Here is a 16,156-nt window from a genome sequence, read left to right on the forward strand (position 1 = left end):
AGGGGGAGCTGTACTCAGGCATGGAGCAGAATTCTGGGGCCCTGAGCCCAGAGCTGAGAGCTGCTCTTGTAGCCCTCACCTTTCTCCCTCCCTCCTCCTTTCTGAGAGGCCTTGGGGGGCCCTCCCTATCCAATTAACAGAGAAGGAGCAATCAGAGGGAAGTTGTTAATTTGCTGATGCTCATTAGGGGCTCTTAGCACAGAGTCTGTTGAGGTCTGATGGTGTCAGGTGATGAGGAGGGGCTGAGGGGGACCAGAATTCTATCTCTAGCAACTTGTTCACTCCACTTGCAGGCTGGTGCAGCTCTGGGAGAAGGGAGGTGAGAGGTGTGTTCCCAGGGCTTTAAGTTAGAAGAAAGAACGTGAAATGAGAAGGGGCTGGCACAGTGGAAAGAAGTTGGATGAAAAGTTGTCAAAGGTTGGGGTCAGGGGACACATGGGAAGCCAGAGAAGGGAGCTGGAAATCCGTAGAGGGAGTGTGGGCTTAGGACTGTAGAGGAGGGAGAATGGGATCTGTTTACTAGGAGCCTGGGCACGGTGCTGCCAGAAGGAAGGGAGGCTCTTCGGTTCTGGTCTTGAGTTGGGGAGCTGTCCAGCAGCACCAGGAGGTGCGCGAGGGCTGCCATGTCCCCGGGCAGCCACTGGGTGGCAGCACTCTCCCAGATTCTTAGAATCAACCCAAGGTGGGCATTTGAGAGTGGGAATTCCGCCTGGGAGGGCCCCAAGCAGGGAGTCAATGAAGCATTGGGCAGAGCCTGATTCCTGAATTCCAAGTGTCCTCAGGAGGAGGGGAGAACCATCTTGGAGCATCTGTAATTCCCCTAACTCCCTATCCTGGCAAGCTGAGTGACACGTGGAGCTTCTTCAAACGGCTGCAAATTGCTTCAGTCACCTGGGATGTTACTGTGGGAGAAGCGGGGGTGGAAGAAAGGTGATGAGGTGAGGTGGAGGCTGGCAAGGACTGATCGAGGCCAACGAGCAGGCTCAGGAGGCGTCTAGGAGAAGATAGGAGATGTGAATCAGGTAATCTCAGCTTCTAGACCTGGCCATACCTTTCATTAGCATGGGCCAGTCTCTTGCCCTCTCTGAGCCGTTTCCTCATCTATAAGATGGGAATAATATTTATTCCACAGGAGTTTCTGAGGATTACATGAGCTAATGCATAGGAAGTGCTTAGCACCTTAGCTTGTACTTAGTAAATCCTCAATAAGTCATTATTATTATTAGCATTAGTGTTTGGATCCAGTGGTAAAACCACCAGTGCAGCCAAGTTGTTTTTTTTTTTTTTGAGGAAGATCGGCCCTGAGCTAACATCTGCCAATCCTCCTCTTTTTGCTGAGGAAGACTGGCCCTGGGCTAACATCCATGCCCATCTTCCTCCACTTTATATGGGATGCCGCCACAGCATGGCTTACCAAGCAGTGTGTCGGCACGCGCCCAGGATCCCAACCGGCGAACCCCGGGCCGCCGCAGTGGAGCGCGTGCACTTGACCGCTTGCGCCACCCGGCTGGCCCCAGTGCTGCCAAGTTTGACAGTGGGTCTCAACTCGGGCTGCACATTTGAATCACCTGGGGAGCTTCTAAAAATGCTGATGCTGTGGCCCCACCTTAGACCAATTAAATCAGAATCTCTGTGGGTGGGGCCAAGATTTCCTAACTTTTCAAGACTTCTGATATTGAGAAACCTTGATCTTCAGAATCCATGGGCCTGAATCAAGGCTTCGTTATGATTCCTTGTATGACAGGCCCCAGCCTTGGAAGTTCTTTCTTATGCACAACCTAAGTCTTTCATGCTATTGTTTCCTGTTCATTTGAGGTGAGATGGATCCCTACACACACACACACACACACACACACACACACACACACACACACCCCTCCCCGACCTGTACAGTTCAGCAAACGTTCATTGAGGCTTTTCCTGTGTCACACCCCAGGACTGGTCCTGGGGATGTGGTGAGGAGTGGCATAGTCCCTGCCTTCAAGATCTCTCAGTGTCAAAGGAGAGATGAGCGTGTTGACGACTGACTCTAGTGCAAAGGCCAAGAGTGAAATTGAGGGACCGGCCAGGGTCACCAGCACAGAGTGTCAGAGGGGCAGGTCTCACCGACAAGGGTTTTTGGTGCAGGGATGAGGAAAAGGGGAAGTCGGCTTTAGTAAGGTGACACTAGAGGGATCCAAGGACTGTGACTAGTGTCCCACAGCTCCTTCTTGCTTCTCCAGGCCCACCTACCTGTTGTTCAGGCCGTGACAGATCCTAGCTCCTTCACTCGCCTTCTGGCTTCTTGTCCACACTTCCCTCCTCTCTGGCCCCTGCAGTCCCTAGACCACAGTACCCTTTCTCCCCTGGGGCTGAGAAATAGGCCTGAAGATATTCCTCCCTCCGCTGGCATGAGGCATCTGGCCAGGACCCACCCAGGCCTTTGGTATCATGCTGACCCGGATTCAAAGCCCACCTCTGTTTCACCAGCGCTGTGTGATCCTGGGAAAGTTACTTAACCTGTCTGAGCCTCACTTTCTCCAGAAACCATAAAATCTGGCTAATGCCCACAGTGATGAAACAATGTGTGCCTAGTAAACAGGAGGTGTTCCATTGAAAGTGGCAAATATTTTTATCCCTGTAGGGCTGATGGGGGCAAATTCCCCATGGACACTTCCCCTGCAGATGGCCCCATCTGCTCTAGGTGCAGAAGCACCCTTCAGCCTCTCAGAGACAGGGGAGAGGAGGGAGGGCCAAAGAGGGGGACAAGGCCCCCTGGGACTCCCAGGCAGCTCTTCTGTGCTCCCCGCATGCGTGAAATCACACACGCCCCAATCTGTCTGCATCCGCTTCATCTGCCAGCTCAGCAAATGCAGAGACAATTAAGGAGTTAATTAGCAGGCGAGGGGAAGGGGCTGTGGACCTGAGGCTAATGGGACCCATCAACAGCCCCCCCTCCGGGTCCAAATGCTCTTCTTACCCTCCCCTCTCCTTTCTCTGCTACCCTTGCCTTCCCCCCGCCCCCAACCTGTGCTGTTCTCCTGTCTTCTTCCTCATCCCTCTCTCTACTCTCTCTCCTCCCCTACTTAGCTTTTCCTCCCTTTCCCACCCAAGTCACTGCCTTCTCCATCTTTCAGGGGCTCACCCTTTCCTCCTCCCCATGTCCTCCTCTCATTCTGGCCCCTCTTCACTCCCCACCCCTTCTCCCTCTCCCCTCAGCACCCCTCCCTCTCCAACTTGAGTGTGGGTCTCAGAAAATGTGCCTTGTTCACTGGTTCACGAGTGTGGGGCTCTGTATCTGCCACAGGAGTCGGCGGGTTCAAGGTTCCCTGCCAGGCTGGGTCCCCACCTCTGCAATACTGAAGGGGGCGCCTCTGGTCCTCACCCTCTCCCAGCACCTCTCACTCCTGGCTCTCTGGGTGTCTCAGGCTCTTTCCCGTGCCAGTGCATCTCTGGGGAGCTCTCACCCCATGCTGCTACTGCTGCCTCTCTCGGGGTCTTGGCAGTTCGTCTGCACATTCAGGACCATGCTGGATACTACTTTTTCCTCCCTTCCTCCCTGGGGGCGGGCAGATGGTCACCTTTTTTCCATCACAAGTCCCAATTTGTGTGTCATCATGTCATTTGGGGAGTCACGGCTTCAGAGGGAAGGGATGATTAAGGAGAAATCATAGAGGTTGAGAGACAGAGAAAGGCAGAGAACAAGAGAGAGGTAGAGAAATTGGGGCCAAGGCAGAGATTAAAAGGGCAGATGCAGGGTTGGGAGGGAGGAGGAGGAGGGGCAGGGAGCAGAGAGAGAGAGAGATTGAGATGGAGAGAAGCAGTAAGGAGAGATGTAGAAATAGACATAGGGAAGAGACAGCTAAGGTCCCACTCTGCTTTAAAATTCTGGGTCTTTGAGAAGAGAGAATAAAGGCCCACCAAGTGCCTGGGGCTTTTCCCCTTTCAGGAAACCTCCCTGGTTATTAATCCCTTACCCTAGCACTGACTTCCAGTTCCCTCCTGCACCAGCTGCCCTTGTCTCTCTGTTTTATGGGCTCTGGCTGCCCAGGGAGCAGGTCTGTCCTCTGTCCTCCCCTCGCACCCTCTCCCCAAGGCGAGGTGCTCCCCCAGAGTGGGCAGCGGCTGTCTTGACCTCCAGAGGAGGCGAGGGGGGATGGGGTGTGTACAAGGAAGCTCCCCGGGAGGGGACTGTGCTCCATCCACACTCAGTCGGATCCTGGGTGCCTCGAGGGCAGGGACTGTGTCTCAGCTCTAGGATGCCAGGACCTGGCCCTGCCTGGCAATTGCAGCTGCTCAATGGTGTTTAGTGAGTTGCATAAATGAGGAGCATCCCTGGGGGCCATGGCTGCATCTGGGAGTCCCCTAGGCTTGGGGACACCTTCCTTCCTCTGCATCAGCTGGCCCTGCAGGGCGCTTGTGGCTCTGAGCTGTCCCCTAGCTAAGCACAGTCCTTCCCTCTCTCCGCTCCCCCCCACAGGAGGACCCCTGTACAGCCCACACCTTTCCCATGGACCCTCCTCCCACCTTACCCAGGCCCCTCTGGAAGGCGCAATCTCAGCGCCCAGGGCGGCCTCCGAGCCAGAGGAGGCAGTGCCAGTGAATAATTCATGGGGCTGAGAGGCCCTTATCTCCCAGGCTGGCCCCACCCGGGGCCCCTTCGCTGGGGCTCCGTCCTGCAGTTCCTTGCTTTATCTCGACGCCCAGCTTGTAGTGCAGCCCGCCATATCACGGGCAGAAGGGGAGATTAATTTTCTGGTTTTGCATGGACAAGGAGGGGAGGGGGCAAGGGGAGGTGTTGGGGAGCAGAAGCTGGGATCTTTCCGATTTCAGACTCCAGCGGCTTAATCCTCTCCCAGGCCTGCAGGAAGGGGAGGAAGAGGGTGTTGCAAGCCAAATTTCATCATCAGCGGCAGCCCCAACAGAGGGAGGAGGAGGCGAGGGGCAAACAGACGGGAGAAGCAGCGGACTGGCGCAGAAAGGGGAGTTGTTTGGAAACAGGCTAAGAGGCGGCCCTCTCAGCCTGGGCTCACAAATGGCTCAGTGGCTGGGACTCCGGGGCCTGTGGGGTGCACACGTGGGCACATGTATGTGTACACACAGGAGCCCCAGCACATGGCCATACTCTTAGGGAAGTGGCACCAGCCTTGGTGTCAGCCACACCTCACACAGGGCCTGGCACAGAAGAGTCTAAAAGAATTGTTGACTGACTGAGGGGCCGAATGTCTGGGGGAATGCTGATGAGCTGAGCAGACACAGCTCCACATGCTCCTGGAATCTGGCTCTGTTATCTTTCCATCCTCCCCGTGGGCCCTGGTGCACGCGGACTGCTGGCTCCCTCGGTTTGCTGTGCCCCCATGGTTTATGTAGGCCAAGGAAGGTGGGGACACTGGCCTGGGGAGCCTGCAGGTCTCTGCTGCTTCTGCTTAGATGCTGCAACTACCCAGAGCTAGAGGAATCTGCCACCTGTTAGCTGAGCACCTATTATACACCAGGACCTGGGCAGGGCAGCCGTGTGTGCCCCAAGATCAATTAGAAGTGAGTCTTGTCTTTAAGAAGCTTATGGCCCAACTAGGATGACCAGACACATAAGTAATTGACTCTGATGTATGACAGAATGTGATGCTTGCCAGGAAAGAGCTACTAATAAAGTGCTCCAAGGAGGGAGGGAATTGATTATGGCCAAGAAAGTGTCTTGGAGGATGTATAGCATTTGAGATGGGTTTTGAAGGATGAGTAGGAGTTTGAATTGGCCGTAATGGCATGGGAGGGAGGCAAGGCATTTCAGGAGGAGGAACAGTATGGAAGAAATGATGATAGGGGACCAGGGTGAAGCAAAGAGATAGTAATTTCGTCTTTCTGGTGGGTGAGGGAAAATAGTGAGGGTCAAGGCTGGGGAGCAGGCAGAGGTGAGGACATGAAGGTTCCTGACATCGTGTGGAGGGGCTTGCATTTGTCTGGGTCACTGGGGAGCAACTGAAGAGTTTTGAACAGAAGGTGGCATGAACAAAGTAGTATTGGGGAAAGATGAAGACAGCCAACATGATTGAGTATTTGTGTGCTGGATATTGTTCTAAGTGCTGTGGAAGTAATTCTCTCATTAAATCCTCACAACCACCCTCTTTAGGTAGTAATATCATCCCATTTTATAGATGAGGAAGCAGGGTCATGGAGGTGTTGGCAATAGAATGGGAACTAACTGAAGTCAGCAGAAATCACAGATGGGAGGTTTAGGATGATAAATTCTTTAATGTCTCAGGCACTTTTGGGCATGGAGAGGAATACTCATTATTTTTTCTACTTTGATGTCCAATTTATTAATTTTTATTCAATTATTGACATTCCCCTGGGACTGGCCCCGTGGCATAGCGGTTAAGTGCATGCACTCCGCGGCTGACGGCCCCGGTGCACACCAACGCACCACTTGTCAGGCCATGCTGTGGCGGCGTCCCACATAAAGTAGAGGAAGATGGGCAGGAACGTTAGCTCAGGGCCAGTCTTCCTCAGCAAAAAGAGGAGGATGGGCATGGATGTTAGCTCAGGGCTGATCTTCCTCACAAAAAAAAAAAAAAATTCCCCTGAATATTCTTATACTATTTACACCAAAAAACTTATGAATTTAGTAAATTATATTTCCCAAAATATTTAAACATTGATTACAAATAAAATCAAACTCTTCATAAATCAGGTTTTCTTAAAAGCTTTAAATATATTTAAAAGCAGACAAAACAGGGGCCGGCCAGGTGGCGCAAACGGTTGAGTGCATGCACTCTGCTCTGGCTCCCCGGGGTTCGCCAGTTTGGATCCCGGGCACGCACCGATGCACTGCTTGGCAAGCCATGCTGTGGCAGCGTCCCATATAAAGTGGAGGAAGATAGGCATGGATGTTAGCCCAGGGCCAGTCTTCCTCAGCAAAAAAAGAGGAGGATAGGCAGATGTTAGCACAGGGCTGATCTCCTCATAAAAAAGAAAAAAGCAGACAAAACAAACAATATTATGAGGATTGCCCAAAAAAGCGCATTACAAAAACAATATCATGAAGTTAAATTTCTTTGTTCAATAGTTCTAATATTATTTTCTTTATCCTTATTCTTTTTCCTTCCTAGGGTAGGATTTTCCTGACTTAAACTAGAGAGTCGAGGTTTACCTGCTGCTGCAGGGTGAGGCTGCAGATTGGATGGACTGGAGATGATGTGGGTCCCAGCACAAAGGTCCTGGCAGGGTGGGGCTTCCAAGGAGATTTTCCTGGACTTTGTTATACAGCGCTTCGCGGATTTCATCAGGAACTCTCTTCCTAACGCTCAGACCAATCATAGATTCTGAATTTTTGTGTGTGACCCTAATCTTTTCCCCAAAATGATTCTAGTTCTGAGTGTCTTATCTTTACAGTACAGCCCACTGTGTTCCGAGTGGGTCTGGTCTGTAAGTTAAGTCTAAAGCCCTTGGTGGATTGGTTAACTGGAACCACATCCTTTCCTTCTCATCAGCCGCTAAGTCCGCTGCTATTGTCAGCTCGCCGCTGAAGCAAGGGGCTAAGACCAGGTATTAAGGGCCTGAATTAGAGCAGTGGCAATATAAATAAAAAGAAAAGGACAGTTTTCAGAGACTCCATGAAGGCAAAATTGACTTTTATTCAATGGGACAGAATAGTTTCCCACATAGAATCAAAAGAAAATCCATGGAAGGCCCTTTGTACAGTATAAGCACCATTAAATCCTAGCTGTTTTTGCTTTTGTTATTATGTTGCCATTCTGAGACTGCCAAGGGCAAAGCCTTAGGGAGTTCACCCAAATTTAAGGAGTGAATGGAAGGAGGGGAGGCAGGAAAGGTAGCTGAGAGACAAAGGGAACTGAGGAAGGTTGGTCAAAGAGAAGAACCAGGAGAGAGAGGTGTCCCGTAGACCCAGGGGTGGGAGGCACGAGGACAGTTAGGTGTGCTTTACTGAGGTCCAGCAGAGGAGGCAAAGGTCTGAACTAGGGTGGGGACAGGATGGGTGTGTCGGGAGGGAGAAAGGAAACAAAAGAGGTGAGCGATGTCTTGGAATTGGCAGATGGACCTGCTGACGAGGGGCTAGAGGGGAAGTGGGAGATTCTAAGGCCCTGCACCCTGGGGGTGGGGTGCCTGGGCAGAGGCCAGAAAGGAAGGTTGGAGTGGCCCTGGGTTCCTACAATGCACAGAACGAAGGATCCCCACTGTGACCAGGCTTGACCATCCTCTGCAAACAGAAACTCTTCTCTCAGCTGTGTGGCCCTTGACCTTCTGGCGTCGCTATCACCCTCCATTCAACCTCTACCCTTTTCGTGCAAATCAGAATCAGAGAAGTTTAGAACTGGCAGGGTCTTTAGAGATCATCTAATTCAGCCTCTACCTTCAACTATTACCATTTAACAGATGAGGACACAGAAGCCAGAGAGCAGAAGTGGCACAATTAGTGGTGACAAAGCTGGGATTAGAATCCTGGTTTCCTGACTCCTGATCTAATATATTTTACCTCTGTCACACAACCTGGTGATCCTACTGCAAGAGGACTTGGCCCCATGACACCCAATATCACCTCCTGCCTAAAGAGACTTTTCCAGGTAAGTAAGCTTTATTTTGGCTTGCCAGACCAAAAAGCCCTGGCATTGGAGTAGGTTAGGGGGCTTGGCAGTGGTCGCTGAAGGCATGAGCCATCAGAAAAGATGAGACCCTTCTGTGCTTATCAAAGAACAGGGGTGATATTGGGGGGATTTTAAGAAATAGCAGGTCGTCAGAAGTGGGGAGAGATTAGAGGCAGGAGATGGAGGCAAGGGGACTCAAGAGGATGGGTTCCCCTGGGATCAGCAAAGCTCTGGCCTAAAGCCTATGGGAAAAATTGAGAGGGAAGATAAATTAGTGGTGGTGGGCTGTGTCCTATAGGGATATGGATCTGGAGACCAAGGACATGAAGACTCAGTATAGGATAGGATGGATGGCTTTATCCAACTTCAGAGCACCACAGCCCAGCCCCCAAACTGGCAGCACCCCTCTGTCTCCCCTGGGCCTCTGACCACTCTCTGATTGCTGGTGGTAATTGCTCTCCATTTGGCAATTACTTAGCTCATTAGTTGTCTAAAGGAGAGCATCAGCCTAGGGTGGGGGTGATCAACAAAGAAAGTAATGGGGAGGGAGGACTCTAGGGGAATGGATATGGATCTGGACCTGGAATGGGGCTGGAGTGTGATGGAGGAGGGTGGGTCTTGCATATCTGGCTCTACTCAGCTGGATTCCTATGCTCAGATATAGTTTGGAGGAACCACTTTTCAACTGTAGTATGGACACCAATACTTTCACTCTCCAGTACTGTACCATCCCTGATCCAATAGCACTCTGCATCTCTCCTCCTCCACCATCATCAGTATTACCATTCTCCAACTTTCCTCCTCCTCCGTCATCATCACCACCATCACCATTGTGGTCAGCAGCCTCCAAGGTGACTCCCAATGACACCCTCCTCTTAGTATTCATGCCCTTGTGTAATCCTATCCCCTCAAGTGTGGGCTGTATTTAATGACTCACTTCAGCAGAGGGGATGGGACATGACTTCAAGATTAGGCAACAAAAAGACAGTGGCGTCCATCTTGGGTACTCTTACTTGCACTGGGGAAAGCCAGCTGCTATGTTGTCAGCTACCCAATGGAGAGGCCCACATGGCAAGGAACTGAGGGAGGCCTCAGGCTAATGCCCAGCAAGGTCCAAGAGCCCAAGAGGAATTGAATCCTGTCAACAATCATGTGAGCGAGCTTGGAAGCAGATCCTCCTCCACCAGAGACTGCAGACGAGATTGCAGCCCCTGCTGATACCTTGTTTGCAGTCTTGTGAGAGACTTGGAGCCAAAGGCACCCAGCTAAGTTGTACCCAGATTCCTGACGCACAGAAACTATGAGATAATAAATGTGTGTTGTTTTGAGCCGTGAAGTTTTGGGGTAATTTGTTATGTAGCAATAGATAATTAATATAGCCACCATCACTACCACTACCACTGTCATCCCCACCATCACCATCATTACCACCATCACTACCACCATATTCAAACACACATCCACAATATCACCACCATCACTGCCAACACCACCATGCTGTCAAACTCACCTCCACAACTGCCATCGCAGCCATCAGCACTGTCACCACCATTCCTATCTCTACTTTAAACTTGAATATGGATTCTATCATGAGCACCATCACCACAAGCATCACCTCCAGCTGCAAAAGTCTTTCTTTTTTTTTTATAATTTTATTTATTTATTTTTTCTCCCAAAGCCCCAGTAGATAGTTGTATGTCATAGCTGCACATCCTTCTAGTTGCTGTATGTGGGACGGGGCCTCAGCATGGCCAGAGAAGCGGTGCGTCGGTGCGCGCCCGGGATCTGAACCTGGGCCGCCAGCAGCGGAGCGCACGCACTTAACTGCTAAGCCACGGGGCCAGTCCCAAAAGTCTTTCTAACACCCAATATATACCAGACTCTATGCAAGCCCCAACATTACAAAGAGGTAGGTGGCATAGTCTATGCCCTCAGAGAATCAGTTGGGGACTCTTTTGGGAAATCAAGACATATTCATAAAAAATGAATAGTAAGTCAAGGAAATCTATGCTAATTGTGACTTTGGGTGGTAGGGAAGGCTTCATGGAGGAGAGGTCCCCTAATTTGGGCCTCAAAGGATTGGTGAGATCCTGGAAAGGGAGTGGGGGAGGGGAAGACATGAATCAGTGTGATGTGTCAGGAGGAAAATGGAGTGAGGAGATCTGGCCGGAGGAGAGGACCATGCAGGGGAGCGGTGGAAAATGAGGTTGAAACCAGAGAAGCAGCACATGAGGTATAAAGCATTTGGGCAGGGCTCTACCCTTTCCAAAGCATTCTTTGTGCTAAGTTGGTTAAGTAGTGCTGTCCTCTTAAAGATCTGCTCAGTTTCTCAGCTCAGCCACGAGGAGCCAGGCCTGGGACTGAAGCCTCGAGTCTTCTGCTCCAGCAGGAGGCAGTGTGGAAGGGTGGGATTGGCAGACCTGAGTCGCGGTTCCTTCCAGCTGATAACAATGGGCAAGTTATTCAACCTCCCTGTCAATTACACCTACCTCTCGGTCTGTTGGATAGACCAGATATTGTATGAAAAACACTGCGTGTGTTTCCAGGCAGCCTGGAAATAAATGTTAATTCCAACTCCTAGCCTCCCAGCGCCCTCTCCTGCCCAGCACCTTGTCCATTCACCTGGTGGCTGGGCAGAAGTTGTCTCACTGGTATCCAGGCAGACCCACCACACTGCACAACTCCAGGGGGCACCATTTACACATGGACATGAGGGTAGGAGGAGTTAGGAAAGGGACACTATTGACCAGCTCCTTCTGAAACCTCTTCCTTCAGAATGTCTTCCAGGATTGGTCCAGGAGAGTTGACTTCTCAGTTCAGGCCCGTTTGACCAAGAAATCATCTGCCTTTCCCGGAGAGACTACACCCTCCACCCACTGGGGAGGGCAGGGCCCAGAACCAGGATCCTGGGGCTGCAAGGAACCCTCTAGAGCTTCTGGATGAGGCTCAGGCCCATCCTTCAGCCAGGGAACGTAACACGAATCCCAGGTAACAACAAGACAATGCTGTCCGCACAATTATTTATAGCTCTCCTATCCTGGCTTTGTTGATACTCACCTCCCTCCTAGGACATAGGCGTTATTTGCTCCACTCTCATTTTATAGATGAGTAAATGGGAGCTCAGAGAGGTTAAGTGATGTTGCCCAAGACCACTGAACTGATGAGTGGCTGAGCTGAGCCCAGGTCTCAGGATACCAAATGCCATGTTGTCCCCCCACCTCACCTGCCCCAAGGCTCAGAGAGGCTCAGTGACTTGCATGAAGTCCCTGGCTTGGAGGCAGTACGGGAGTTAGAACCCAGGCCTCCTCTCCAGCCCCTGGAGCAGTGTTCTTTCTGCTCCATCACCCTGCACCGAGTAGAAAAACTGCTTCAGGAAAACAAGTTTGGCAGTGAAAAGGGAGACAGGATGGGAGGGGAGGGAGGAGAGAGCTGGAACCCTGCAGTGACTGTGGAGGATGGGGTCGATCTGGAGATGGGAGGGCTGGGACACCAGGGTCCCCAGTTGGCTGGCGCTGGGACCAGCCCTCCCCACTCCATCAGGCCTGGGGCTGCAGGCTGCCAGTGCTCCTCCACGCAGACCCCCCGAGAGCCCGAAATCAAATATTCCTCCTCCCCTGCTCAGGCAGCCTTATTGCCATTGACAGCAAATGTATTGCTCTAATCTTTTCTCATTTTGCCAGGATGGGCTCCATTCTGACCTCCCTCCCAGCCTTGAAGGCTTCACCGAGGCGGGAGGGATGCGCCAAGGTGGGAGGGAGGTGCTGGGGGTGGGCTGTAAGTGGGGCAGCTGCAGTGATCCCAGATTCAACCTGGCCTTGTCTCTAGTAGGCTGAAAGAGACTCAAGAATTTGGAGATCTCTGGGGGGCACCCATGATTGAGGGTTTCCCTGTGAAAGCAGATGGGAAAAGCTTGGTGAGCCATGAGGGAGCAGGTCCTAGGGCCCCAGAGAAACAGACTTCTGCAGAGCTGACAGGCCTGGTGTGTGTTTGTGTGTGTGTGTGTATGTGTGTGTGTCGGAGCCAAAATTCTAAGCTTGGGAGATGGTCCTGTTGAGACGGGGGTAGGCAGGGTGTGCCCACACTCTCCAGAGTGACTGGCCTGCCCCGCCTGTCCTGCTGTCCACTCTGTTGCCCGGAGAAGCTTTGCCAATATGAATGCCCCCTGCTCCTCTGGCTGCCTTTCCTGGTCTTCCCTGCTTAGATGAGCATTCCGGCTTGGCAGACCTCAGAAAGGCACCATGGAAGGGCCAGAGGTATGGGAGGGTGGGAGGCACTCAGCCTGGGGGTCAGGGCTGGTGCCCAGAACCCAGGCAAAGGGGGAGACGGGCTGAGTAGGGCAGAGTGATTGTGGGGAGGAGTTTGCTGCTCAGAGCCAGTTGGGGGTCCATGAGAAGGGAACAGCAGATGAGTGGAGCTTGGCCAGGGAGTAGAAGAGGGTGGCACATGTAGAACAGGGGTGTGGCGGGCAGAGGTGGGGGGGTGTCCAGTCCTCTGGCCTGAGGGGGCTGGAGGCCCTGGGCCCTTCTTCATTTGTTCTGTTAAAATCAACCCTGAACGTTTGCATGTGTGTGTGTGTGTGTGTGTGTGTGTGTATCTGTCTGTCCCAGGGTAAGGAGAGTCCCTGTGTCCCATCATGGTGAGCACTTGTCTGTCTGGGTGCACCTTCAGCTTGGGCTGGAAAGTCTTCTGGATGATGACAGTTTATGAGTGTGATAGGGCCTCATCCTCTGGGGTATGTGCATGGGAGCCCACTTCTCCCTTTGAGGTTCTCTTGCCCTTGCCAGGGAGAAACTCCTGACTGGAGAGCTTGAGTTGGGTCAGAGCTCTGCCCAGGGTTCAGGGTTGGGGTGGAGGGGTGAGGGGGTGAGGGAGTGGAGCGAGGGTGCTGGCCTCTCCTGTCCTCCTCTCTGGCCATGAGCTGCTGTCTCCTATTGCTGGGAAAGGCAGGCCCACATCTTAGCAAAGGTCTTCTCATAATTATTCCCTCTTTAGCCAGAACCCCCTGCCTGGACTGACATTCTGCTCCTCTCTGATTGTCCCCAACTCCACCTTCAGAAAGCCTTCCCTGCTCCACAGGTCTCCATCTGCTCCCTGCACTCCTGAGGTTCGTGCAAAGGTCACTCACTTGGGATGGTCATCTGTGACCTTGTTCAGTACCTTTTTTTCTCTCACTCCCCCCTTCCCCTTGCCTGACGAAAGCTGAGGAGAAATGTGAGAAACTTTCTATGTGGCAGGCCAGGAACTGGAACTCAAGGTCCAACCAGATAAGAATTACCACTCACTATCACAGATGTGTGCACAGTGCTGAGTGACCTGGGACAGGTCACTGTCCCCTCTGGGTCCCTTACCTCCCCCGGCTCTGGAGATAGATCTCTCTTGCAGAGCCTGGTGTGTAGCAGAGCCTGGTGTGTAACAGGTCAGTTGTGGTCTGTGGACCCAGGACTGGGACCTTGGCCCCACCCTCTCCCCGTTTGGAGCAGCCTTCTTGCCCACAGCCTCAGTGTCCGCATCGCACAGGGCTGCAGCGCCCCCTGGTGGCCTACAGCTCCTTCTCTCGTGTAGCTGGTACCATGGCAGCTGAAAGGGCCTTCAGAGAATATTTAGACCAGAGGTTTCCATCCTTTTGAATTCCACAAGAATTTCCACAACTGCGACATCTTAGTAGTTGTATTTTTGATGTGTTGACTGATAAAGTATGTAATGACTGAGTTCTGAATCACATCATTAAAACTCATTTGTATTTTATTCATCCCCAGCAACAAAACTGTTACACAATCAGTTACACCCAGATGGGTTACTCACCGTCTTCACGGAGCCAGGGGCTGAATCTCCTGTGATCACTCCAAGGCAGCTGCAGTTTTGGAACCACAGATTTAAACCATTCCTCACATCACAGATGAGGAGACAGGCCTAGAGAGGGGAAGAGACTGTTCAAATTCACACAGCTAGTGAGGGGCTTGCACCAGAATTTGAATTCAGGTGCCTAAATAGGGAGGAAGTTGCAGGCAGAGGGTTGAGGGAGTAGGTGAACAGGACCATCTCCAAGAGGTGCAGAGAGCCCCCACCCTGAATTCAGGTAAAACGTGCCTAGAAGAGCTGCAAAAAGAATCTAAGGGGAGGAGACGGCAGAAGAACAAACAGAGGGATGAGTGGAGGGGAGCAGCCAGCTCTGCTTCAAGCCCTTTCCCCCATATTCCTAGACTGCACAGACTCCAGGCAAGTCATTTAACTTCTCTGAGACTCTGCTTTCTCATCTGTCAAATGGGAACAATTGTGGGAACAATGCCTTTCCTACCCAGAGGACTGTTGGGAGAATCTAAGGAAATGCGTGTGGAAGCTCTGGGTGAATAGCAAAGTGGTTGTGGAAGGGAACTTTGCATCCATAATTTCCTTTTTAATCTTCACATCAGCCCTGGGAAGTAGATGCTATTATTCTCATTTAACACTGGAGGTAACAGAAGTTGAACAGAGAAGGAGAGAGCCTAGATTTGACTCCAGGTCTGACTCTTGAGGACTGGCTCTTGGCTTGACTTCTAGGGTTAACAGTTAGTAGAAGTAGTACTTGTTACAATTTACATAAATCTCTGGTCTTTTTTTTGAACCAGCTCCTCTCTTCTCCCTCTTCTCAGCCTGTCTCCCTACAGTTCCAGCCACCTTGAACCCAGAGTAGCCAAGTGTCCTCTGACTAAAGCACAGGCAGGCAGTGTCTCTTGCCTGGGACAGGGTTAGCTGAAGTGGGCACAGAGAGGAGGGGAATACAAGAGTGTGGGGGGGCAGTAGAAGGCCTGGGCCATCAGAATCACCTGGAAAGTTCTTAGAAAATCTGAGTCTCACTCTTCACGATTCTAGGCCTTGGATCCATATTTTAGATGCTCATGACCAGCAGAGCGTGAGAAAGGGATGGCGAGGCTACTTTACCTTCTTGGATGTAGCCATGCGATAGCTATTATAAAGCAGTGATTCAGATCCGTGGCATCAGCATCACTTGGAAATGTGTTAGAAGTGCACATTCTCGGGCCCCTCAAAGACCTACCGAATCAGAAACTCTACTGGTGGGGCCCAGCGGTCTGCATGTTAACAAGAACCCTCGCAGATTCTGAAGCACACTAACGTTTGAGAACCGCTTGTATAGCGTAGGGACCCACTGAAGGTCGGGCATGTTGTTAGAGATGGATCTGTGTTTTTAAAGAGGCTGGAGTCTGGTGGAGATGCTTGGAGCCTGGGCACGTTGGAGAGGCACAGGTGTGTTTCTGAAGGGGACTTGGTTCTATTAGAGTCTGGTTTAGTTTAACATTTTATTCATTGTGAGAGAGTGATTCCTAGGCATGAAGCAGGGAAAACCACAGATTTGGGAAGATTTTTTTTTGTTTTCATTTTTTTGATGAGATGGAGAAAAGTCGTCAGAAGAAAGAGAGGAAAGAAACAGAGAGGGAGACAGGGAGAAACAAAATAATAATAACTAAGACTTATGGAGCACTTACTGTGTCCCAGGCACTGTGCTGAGAGTTTTGCAAACTGTCTCATTTTTTTTTTTTATAATTTTATTTATTTATTTATTTTCCCCCAAAGCCCCAGTA

The sequence above is a fragment of the Ceratotherium simum genome, chromosome 17 (genome assembly GCF_057802395.1).
Source record: "Ceratotherium simum simum isolate JZ-2026a chromosome 17, ASM5780239v1, whole genome shotgun sequence".
Taxonomy (NCBI): Eukaryota; Metazoa; Chordata; class Mammalia; order Perissodactyla; family Rhinocerotidae; genus Ceratotherium; species Ceratotherium simum.